At 41.7% G+C, this 10,949-nt stretch overlaps 1 long non-coding RNA gene across 1 annotated transcript; it reads right to left on the bottom strand.

Annotated features, from left to right (window-relative positions):
• Positions 1 to 2,242: 2,242 nt before the first annotated feature.
• Positions 2,243 to 10,359, bottom strand: LOC307041729. The gene is made up of 2 exons (XR_013808861.1): positions 5,161 to 10,359; positions 2,243 to 4,890 (listed from the first exon to the last, which is right to left on the bottom strand). It is a non-coding gene; the product is annotated as an uncharacterized lncRNA (long non-coding RNA).
• Between the last annotated feature and the right edge of the window lie 590 nt (positions 10,360 to 10,949).

Genomic DNA, 10,949 nt, shown 5'->3' with positions numbered 1-10,949 from the left:
GTACATCCTGCTCTAAACTGTTTTATTGTAGAGATCACTTACAGTATCTTCTTGATTTTTTATATTCTATATTTCTATCACAGACATTCTACTTTCCCCCTATGAAAGTATGTACTCTTAATATTTTTTTAATCAAATATAACACATAAAAACAATAATTAAATAACGTGCTTTAACCACTAGGCGGTGCACACAAGGTACACACAGCTATAATAACTTTGTATTATTAGTGTAGGACACTTATGTATGTACAACATCTGAAGATGTGTAGTTTTATTCATGTTTTCACATAATTTTATAGCATATTGCTATACTATTTCAGACTCAGTATTTACATTCTTATATTCAAAGAAAATCAAAGTCCTTTTATATCAGCTGTGCACCGTTATGGTGTAAATATAACCTATCTACGAATTAGATCAAATATAAAAGTCAGCCGAATTACGGTTGATACTGCAAAGGAGACGTATTGTGTGAAGAGAAATTGAAGATGTTGTTTAATTGTTGATATATTTATGATCCACGTTAAGTATTCAGTTTCGGCGGCATTTCTTCCAGTTTTTCCAAAGGTCTTCTCATCAGGGCTCTATAAATAAAGAACTACGGCAGATCTGTAATATGTAATGCAGCCGAACCGTGTATTACAATGCCGTTATGTGATGACTTTCAAAGAGAAAAGCAAGAACACTCGGAATTAAGTATTCTTTTATTCTTTTAAAATGTTTTCCGGATTTCATATCATATAAACACCAAATCCCAGCATGCATTGCGGCTAAACCATCCAATCAGTGAGCTTAAACCATAGCTGAGGATCTTGTGTAATCGCTCGAAATGCCTACGTCTGTTTCCGGTTATTTTTATTTTGAAATTCAGTTCCTGAAGGACGCCAAAAAAGCCAGAGATTATGGAATTAAACCAATAAATAAAAGCAAGGATAATTGTGTGTTATTGGTGAGTAAATAACAGTGTGTTATTTTGAAAAGAATAACAAATTAGAAGAAAAAAACATTTAAAAAATACAGATTTCAGTGTTCTGAGGCTCTGAGCCCCATTTATTTTCCTCACAGACGGAAACAAAAGTCCGAAATTATACGATTTAAAATAAAAGCAATAATTGTGGCTTGATATTGGGTAAGAACATGTTTTTATGAACCACACAGCTTCCGGTCTTCCACGACCTGACCGGAGAAAAAGACATGCTGCAGGCACGAAACACATTACCAGTAGAAATACATTGCTTTTAAAATCGTGCTGTGCAACACGAAAAAAAGGGGGAAATCGTGTTGGTGAACACGAATCAATAGATTAAAAATCGTGTTGGTGAACACGAAATGCCGTGAGACTGGGTTGCCATATCCCAGCGTGCATTGCGGCTACAACATCCAATCATCGAGCTACGTCTGTTTCCGGTGACTTTATTTTTGAAAATCAGTTCCTGACGGACGGCTAAAAAGCCCAATATTATAGAATTAAACGAATAAATAAAAACAAGGATAATAGTGTGTTAATGTTGAGTAAATAACAGTGTGTTATTTAGAAAAGGATAACAAATTCGAAGGAAAAAAAGATTAAAAACAATACAGATTTCAGTATTTTGAGGCTCTGAGCCCCATTTATTTTCCTCACAGACGGCAAAAAAAGTCAGACATTATACGATTACAAATAAAATCAATTATCATGGATTGATATTGAGTGATAACCTATGGTTGAAATAACAGTGTGTGGTTTAGAAAAGAATACAAAATTAGAAGGAAAAAACGAGGAAACAATACAGATTTCAGTATTCTGAGCCCCTACTCTCCCCATAACTGACAGCAACAAAAGTCCTACATTATTCAATTAAAATAAAGAAGTAAAAGCAATAAGTGTGGCTTGATATTGAGTTAGAAAAAGGTTGATAAACGCTGTGAGAATGGATCTGCGGGTAGCATTCGCTCGCGATCTCAAGTCGTCTACAACATACGTTTAGGGAGCTCCGTAGAAGCCTAGTATGGACATCCCGGAAAGTTGAAAATGTACGCTAAGGGGCGGCCCCTTGCGTTGGAAAAAGCCGACACAGGGGACTTGACATAACGTCAACATAGGCCGACCTAGGAGTGAGGATGTGTTGGCAGGAGAGAGGAGAACCATTTTAAAGTTTGACATGCAGCACGATGATTGGCTGCTGGAGATTGAGGTGAAATTTAATTGGTTAAAGAGCTGATTATATGCAGCTGTGGAGTGAATGAATATATAATCAGAATCAGAATCAGAATACCTTTATTAGTCCCACAGAGGGGAAATTTGCAGCGTTACAGCAGGAAAGAGCCACAGACAGCTTAGTGTTTTACATCTTAAATGCGTTAAAAAAGTACTAAGTTATAATATAATAAACAAACAACTCAACAATATGCAAAAAAATACTAAGTTATAATATAATAAACAATATGCTAAAAAAAGAAAAACTAAAAAAGTTACATCATTTTCAAGAATAAAGATAAAAAACAAATCAAATCTACATATCAAATCCTGTAGCAGTTCTTAGGATTTAGCAGCCCGGTATATATTACAGTTATTAAAGATGGCATATGTATATAAAGTATATATTGCACATAAAGCACATAGTTTGACGGTATTTAACAGCAGTAAGTTACACAATCTACAAAATACAAGATACATACCTTGTAACAGTAACAAGGATTTAGCAGCCAGGTATAAATTACACAGTTATTAACGGCATATATATATTGATTGATTTAGTGGCCAGGTATAAATTACACAATTATTAATGGCATATATATATTGCACATATAGCACATATTGCACAAAGTTGGTTTGTATTTAGCAACAAGGGGGTGTTGTGTTTTGGTGTGTGTAGGAGGGTCTAATAGGGGCAGTGCTGGTTGTAAAGTCTGACTGCTGCAGGAAGGAAGGACCTGCGTTATCTCTCCGTGTGACAGGTGGGGTGCAGCAGCCTGTCGCTGAAGGTGCTGCACAGTGAGGACAGGGTGTCCTGGAGGGGGTGGGACATATTGTCGAGCAGGGAAGACAGCTTAGCTGCCATTCTCCTGTCTCCCACCACCTCAACAGTGTCCAGAGGACTCCCCAGGAAAGAGCTGGCCTTCCTTACCTGTTCAGTCTCTTCCCGTCAGCAGCCGAGATGCTGCTTCCCCAGCAGGCCACATGCACCATAGAAAATGGCTGATGCCACAACAGAGTCAAAGAAGGTCTGAAGGAGTGCCCCCTGCACCCCGAAAGACCTCAGTCTCCTCAGCAGAAAGAGTCTGCTCTGTCCCTTCTTGTACAGAGCAGCAGAATTATCAGTCCAGTCCAGTTTATTGTTCAGATATACCCAGTCTTCCTGTAAGAACATGGGCTGAGGTTCGTTTGGTCAAGGGGTAAAAAGAGGGTCAGGGTAAAAAAGGTCTCCTACTTCTTCACCTTCAAATTAAAAGCTTGATAATGACACGTTTCTTTAAATGTATACTGTCTCCTGTAAAATGAATATGGGTTAACTGTCAGGGTTGAGTGAAGCAGGCAGGACCCAAATGCAGATTTCACAGAAAATACCTTTATTTCAAGGTTTAAATGGTAACAAACAGAACACTACCCCTTGAACACAGTCAAACACAAACAAGGATCTCACAAAGACTAACAGGAAAAAACAAACCTAAATACACACAGGACTAATCAAAGAAACAAGAGACAGGTGAGGAGGGAGGAGAAAACACAGCCACCAGGTGACCACAATCAGGAAATCAGGTAGGAGGGAACAGGTAGGGAACACACAGACAGAAAACCAAAGACAGATCTAGACAACACTGTAAAAAAAAAACTGTAAAAATCTGGCAGCTGGTGCTTCCAAAAACTTACCGTCAAACGACAGTGAAATACCTTAATTACAATAATGGGAAAAAAACGTAAATTCACAGTAAATATAATTAATTTCCTTTACAGAGAAACACTGTTACTTTACAGGTATCTTCCCTTGTTTATTACGGACATAATTTAGAGTTAAGCATGTAAATACTGTTATTTTACAGTTTTATCCTAAATTATTACGGTCAAACACCTTCAATAAAGTGACAGAACTTAAAGTTCAGCAGTGAAACACTGTTATTTTACAGTTTTATCCTAAATTATTACGGTCAAACACCTTCAATAAAGTGACAGAACTTAAAGTTCAGCAGTGAAACACTGTTATTTTACAGGTTTATCTGCTCTTTTTACAGTCAATAACCTTTAATAAAAGTACAGCACTAAAACTTCTACGGGCAAAACCCCCATAAAAAACGGTCAAATGACTGGTAGCAGCAGGTTGCCAAACAAAAACCATAAAATTAAAGTAAAAATACTTTAACTGAAATAAAGTGCAAAAGCAATTAATATACAGGAATTGTCCTTAAAGATCTTACAGGAAGACACTCTTTTCAAAATCCATTGTCTTAAAATGTTATGTTCAAATAGCTTAAATAAAGTTCTGATGAGAAAAACAGTTTTTTACATTTTTTTTAATTATATTTGTATGATCAAACACTAAAATAAATACAGAACCTAAAGTTCTACAGCTAGAATACTGTTATGTTAAAGCTTTTTTCTAACATTTTCCAATCAAACAGGTTCAATAAAATGACATCACAAAATGTTCTGTAGGAAACAATTACTCTGAAACATTCTCAACTGAAAATAACAGGAATTATAAAATTAAAAAATATGTTCACATTGTCAATTTGAAGGAGCAGTGTGCAGGATTTAGTACGTCTAACAATGTAGGTTCCAACCAATGGATAACTTGTTCACTCACCCTCCTATCCCAAGTTAGTAGGATAATTTATATTGGCTGCAAAAAACTTGAGGCCCAATCATGTTTCCTCTGTCCATTCTGCACTACTGTAGACGTGGCAGTGCAACCTAGAAGACAAAAAGATCAGAATCAGAAATGAGTTTATTGCCAGGTAGGTTTACACGTACGAGAAATTTGACTAGGTGTCAGTGCATACATACAAATAAAAAACTAAAATAAAAAAAAGTACACAGATAGCGAACTATATTAAGAACACTAATAAAAATATAGTAAGATAGCAATAAAATAAAGCAGTAATTTACATCGAAATATAATGCAATCAATTATAGAATATAAAATATGTGCAGTAAGCAATATTTAAACATTGCATTATTTACCATCCTGTGATCTCCATTATGTAATGCATCGAGTCTGCGTTGTGGCTGAGGTAAAGTGTCAGTAGGGGGGGGGGGGGGGGGTGCGAGCCTTGTTGAGGTGGCGAGAGGTTCTGGTCCTGATGGAGAGAGGTTTTGGTCCTGATGGAGAGAGGTTCTGGTCCTGATGGAGAGAGTTTTTGGTCCTGATGGAGAGAGGTGTTGGTCCTGATGGAGAGAGGTTTTGGTCCTGATGGAGAGAGGTTTTGGTCCTGATGGAGAGAGGCTCTGGTCCTGATATTCTGGTCCTGATGGAAAGAGGTTTTGGTCCTGATGGAGAGAGGTTCTGGTCCTGATGGAGAGAGGTGTTGGTCCTGATGGAGAGAGGCTCTGGTCCTGAGGTTCTGGTTCCGATGGAAAGAGGTTTTGGTCCTGATGGAGAGAGGTGTTGGTCCTGATGGAGAGAGGTTTTGGTCCTGATGGAGAGAGGTTTTGGTCCTGATGGAGAGAGGTGTTGGTCCTGATGGAGAGAGGTGTTGGTCCTGATGGAGAGAGGTTTTGGTCCTGATGGAGCACGGAGGGGAGGGGGGTGAACAGTTTGTGTCCAGGGTGGGAGGGGTCGGCCACTATCTTCCCGCCTCAGGGTTCTGGAGGCGTGCAGGTTGTGGAGGGATGGCAGATTACAGCCGATCACCTTCTCTGCAGAACGGATGACACGCTGCAGCCTGCCCTTATCCTTGGCTGTGGCTGCAGCGTACCAGATGGTGATGGAGTATCCTCGGCTGTGCTTTTTTGGTGAGGGAGCAGATGTTCTGCTCCCGTTTGAGGTCCTGGGCGATGATGGTGCCCAGGAAGCGGAAAGACTCCACAGCAGTTACTGGGGAGTCACACAGAGTGATGGGGATGGGTGGGGCTGCGTTCTTCCTAAAGTCCACAACCATCTCCACTATCTTGAGAGCTTTGAGCTCCAGGTGGTTGTCCCTACACCAGGTCACCAGATGGTCCATCTCCCACCTCTAGGCAGACTCGTCCCCACCAGAGATGAGTCCGATGAGGGTGGTGTCGTCTGCGAACTTCAGGAGCTTGACAGACTGGTGACTGGAGGTGCAGCTGTTGGTGTACAGGGAGAAGAGCAGAGGGGAGAAGAGCAGAGGGGAAAGAACGCAGCCTTGAAGGGAACCAATGCTGATGGTCCGGGGGTCAGAGACGTGTTTCCCCAGCCTCACATGCTGCTTCCTGTCAGACAGGAAGTCTGTGATCCACCTGCAGGTGGAGTCAGGTGAAGAGTCGTTCATATTTTTCTCATTATTTCATAAGTTTAGAAGGGGTGACAACAGTTACCTTTTGTTAATTTTACCTCGATCCAAACTTGTGTGACTTGTTTCTGAAATCCCTTTCTCTTAAAGTGAATACATAAAATAAAAAAACAGTGGAGCTTACCCTGAAAACTAACCACTGGATTGCTTGTCTAACATGACCTTGTCCATAAATGTGTTACGGGTGGGAACCATTAAACGCACCCTCCAAGGCACTGCGTGTTAGCGAAGTACAACTGGGATTTCGAAGAGGAAGATATGCTTGGTCAATTCTTAATAAAAAAGAAAAACCAACCAATTGAGCACTTGAGTTTTCATTAGCAGCCCTTAGCTACAGCTGCGAAGCTTCGGTCAATACCGCTAACAGTCTATTTCCTTAAAATGGTACATATCGCTGAATCTATATTTTCATCTTCAGGTGATTAAATCTGCATAATGTCCCGTACAATAAGATTCGAGCATTTTGTAATCCAGTGAGGAAATTCAAGACCAGTAAATATTGATTCATTAAACAACACGAAATAACATTTTAGGGTTTTCTTCAAACTCAGACTCTCTGCTGCGGCTGTACCTCAAAGACAAAACAATTGTCTGATGATCTTTGTTGAACAAGGTCTGATTGTCCTGTACATGTCAAATGTGGGGTATTTTTAAATACTTTACTAAACCACATTCAGTGCTTCCCCTACCATAGTCTTGGAGGGGAGCTGCGCCCCGCCAACGGAGCCCCCTCCCTGAAATTCAAGGTGTTTTTAAAAAAAAATTATATATATTTTTTTATTATTATTATTATTTTTTAAATATATATAGCAGGGATATGACTCAAGAGGACACCTATGCCTCAGACAGGGGGAGATAAACTCTCAGCAGTGCCGTAAATGACGTGTGCACTGCAGGAAAGGCTAGTTCAGGAGAGAGGTCTCAGACAGGAACTGTAGAGGATCAGTATGTTCATTCCCCCCTAATTTATCCGGGTTTATCCAGTGTATCTACACAACCGCCTCCTTACTCTTCCCCTGTCCCGAACGCACCCCCCAGGTATAATCTACAGATGCCACTGACACCAGTGGGCTCTGGGTCAGACCAAGAAAAAGCAAGTGTAAGGGGGGGTAACTTTAAAATGGTGGGAAATGTTTCACTAAATCCTTAAAGGAAGACCTCCACTAAAAAGGGCGAGAGCAGCCCCACACTGGAAGAATTGATAGCCATTGTAGAAAAATGTGAGGAGAGGGAGAGAGAGGAGAAAGCACGGGCCGAAGATTACAGAAAGCAACTGGAGGAGAGAGCATCTGAGGAGAAAGGCAGAGATTATGGTAGTAAGGACAGTCAGGATAGTAAGGGGGTCCATTACCAGGAAGCGGAAGAATTGCTGAGACGGGAGAAGGAAGAAATAGAACGAGAAAGTCAGAACAGAATGAATAGAGAGCAAGAGGGCGGTAGCCAACAACAAACAGGTGGGGAATGGTACAGTGAAAGTTCTCCCAAGAGAGAGGGCAGACTGACCTGCCGTTCCAAGAACGGCAGGCACAAACGGGCCATTATTCCACCAGCAAGGGAGGGGCATCGGGGGACAGGGGCGCCGCCAGGGATTTTGGGCCCCATGAAAATATATCACATTGGGCCCCACCACCAGGCACAGGCCACTTTGTTTATAAATTACCTCGAGGGCCGTACCAAATGGTCTCGCGGTCCGTATACGGCCCGGGGGCCGGAGGTTCCCCACCCCTGCTTTAATATAATAACATTAGTATTAATATCATAACCAAAATGTCGGTGATTAACATGTAGTTTACCTAATACAGACTCACTCAACGCTTCAAACTGTCCATCATCCAAATAGACTAAAAGCAGTTTTTTGTTTTATATAGATCATTGGCTATGTGGGAAAATACTGTGTTTGAAATGTATAATTAAAATTAGATGTTAGCTTTTAGTTTTTATAGATATATAGTCTCCCTTCAAATATGTTAAGTGGCATGTCATTCAACACAATGCTGCTCACCTCCTTCAGTTGGGAGAAAAGCTGGTTCAGGTTCAGCATTATGGGGGGACAGGGCTGCTGAGCTTAGAGATGGATCTGTTGGTCCTGGCACCAGGGGGAGGGACAACTGATTTAGTATGAATAGGCGCTAAAAATGTGCCTGCATTTATTAATGGTAAGGAGGTAAGAATGGAAAAACCAGCTCGAGTGCGCTAAAATCTAAAAGTACACAACCGAAAAAAATCTGCCCCTTCCTTCAGACTTCCTTACAGAGCCCCTTCTCCAACACACACAAACGCGCACATGACCAATGAGGGCACGATAGAAGTTTGTGCACAGTTGGAAGGCTGACAGGCAGGTAGGCCATCCAATTATTTTAGCCGGGCCGGCTCAGATGATTGGTCGTGCTTTTTACAGGCTGCGTCAAGGCTTCCACAGATGAAATGTTTGTATGTATTTATTGTCAAAGCATTTAATATATTCATTGTTATTGGGATGTTAAGAGCATTCCATGGAATATAACAAAAAGTGTTTCTGAAGTGAATTACCTACCCTACCTTTAAATGTCAGCTAAAAGAGCAGTGAAATGAAAAACCTCTGAATTTTCTGTAAAGATATTAACAGTAGTCTACTTAATGTCAGCTTAGTAAAAACAAAACATTAGCTAACAGAATAATTTCGACCTCTCATGGACCACACCTTTTTTTGTGAAAAGCTGGGTGACATACTGTCGCCCTTTAGTCCCTCTCTCTTGTCTTTCTCTCCTTTCTCTTCTTTTCTTAGAGCCTGACTTTTTGAGTCGTTGAGACATGGTACAACACAAGTGTAGGCTAAGTACTAGCATCCCTCCTCACATGTTTTCACTCTCTGCAAGTGCCGGTGCAGCACCGCGTTTGGAGGCAGGACCAAACCATTACATGTAACTGGGGGGTGTGTACAGAGGCTTTGGATAATTAACTTTTGGAAGAAAATAAGTTAAATTAATCGTAAGTTTAGTGAGTACTTTATCAATATAACGTTCTATTAAATGTTAATTATTGAGGATTGATGAAAGGTTACTTATATCTTTTTTTCTTAATGTTCTAAACATTTTGGGGCCCCCGTCAGTCACGGGCCCTTAGAATCGTCCTAACTTTTCACCCCCTTACGGCGCCCCTGTCGGGGGATGACTGGTGAGTGTTCCTCTGGAGCAGAACAGGTAGAGGTCGGCGGCAGGGGGTGCAAGAGCAAGGTTAAGTACATAAATATGACAGGAACAATCACTGAACTGACTGATACACAGGTTCTTGCACTTCCCCGTATGAGTTTGAGATCTCAACACACCTCAGGAAACCCCACATCTCTTGCCTTTGTGGCTCCAGTATTACAGGCTCCTTTGGTGGCGCTCCCCAATGGGAATACCGCTTACCACCCTTTCACACCAGGAGATTTGCATGCACTAGTTGACAAAATGCCACTACCTACTGAGGGAGGGAGACATTGGATGAGAAAGTTTGCTGATATGTTGGTAGGGCAAACAATCTGCCTTGGAGATTTCAGGAGGATATTAGCACAACAGACTTCCAGCCATGACGTGAAGAAAGTTGAGGAAAGATCAGGAACAGTAAGAATGACCGATAACCGGCCTATCTCTTCCGACAACATACACAGCTTGCTGAGTATGGCAATGAGAGAACATTTCCCACAGACAGGAGGAGGTTACGGCTCACTATCTTTCACGTTCACACCGGGAGAGGCCGCAGCAACCATGTTGCTCAGGTCACGCCAACAATACATAGTAGCTACTGACTGTAGTCCTGAAAGTAGTGACCAACATATGCAGATGTTCCGTAAAGCAATATTGGCAGCAGTACCTGCCGAGATTAAAGCTCTTATGGAGGACAACCCAGAAGTGGATCTACTAAGCACGCAGACATGGGAGCGTCATCTGGGCCATCATTTAGGCAAATTTAACAAACAACTCACAAAGAATAAAACCGAGGAAGAAGAGTTGAGAGTGCAACTACTCCATGCTCAGCTAGAAATAGCCCGTAAAACAGTTCAAAATGAGAAGAAAAGTGCCTAACAGCTGATTTTTCATCCTGTGGCGCCAGCAGAGCAGGCACCGGGGCCGCAAAACCCAAAAGGGGGTTTTCCCAACCAAGGTCCATTCTATAACCAGCCCCAATACGGCTACAATAATGGTTTTCAGCAACGGAGGGGCGGGTTCAGAGACACGGCTAAAGGTAGAGGAGGGTTTGGAACAGCTCCTGGAGTGATCCAATATCAGCAGAACGTGTGCTACATCTGTGGACAGGCCAACCACTGGTACAGGCGATGCCCACAGAGAGGGCGGGGACAAGGGGGGCAGAGAGGGCAGGTACAAGGGTACAGAGCAGACATGCAGTATTTCCAGAAACCCCATGAGGCAGCCCCACAGGCCCAACACCAAGGCCAGGGTCACGTTGCACCAAATGCGATGGCTGCTCCCTATGGCCAGTTTGTCCAGTACGAACAAGAATGTTACCCACCACAAT

The sequence above is a fragment of the Notothenia rossii genome (genome assembly GCF_949606895.1).
Source record: "Notothenia rossii genome assembly, chromosome: 5".
Classification (NCBI taxonomy): domain Eukaryota; kingdom Metazoa; phylum Chordata; class Actinopteri; order Perciformes; family Nototheniidae; genus Notothenia; species Notothenia rossii.
The sequence above is the reverse complement of the archived record's forward strand: the minus strand, read 5'-3'. Positions and strand labels throughout refer to the sequence as shown.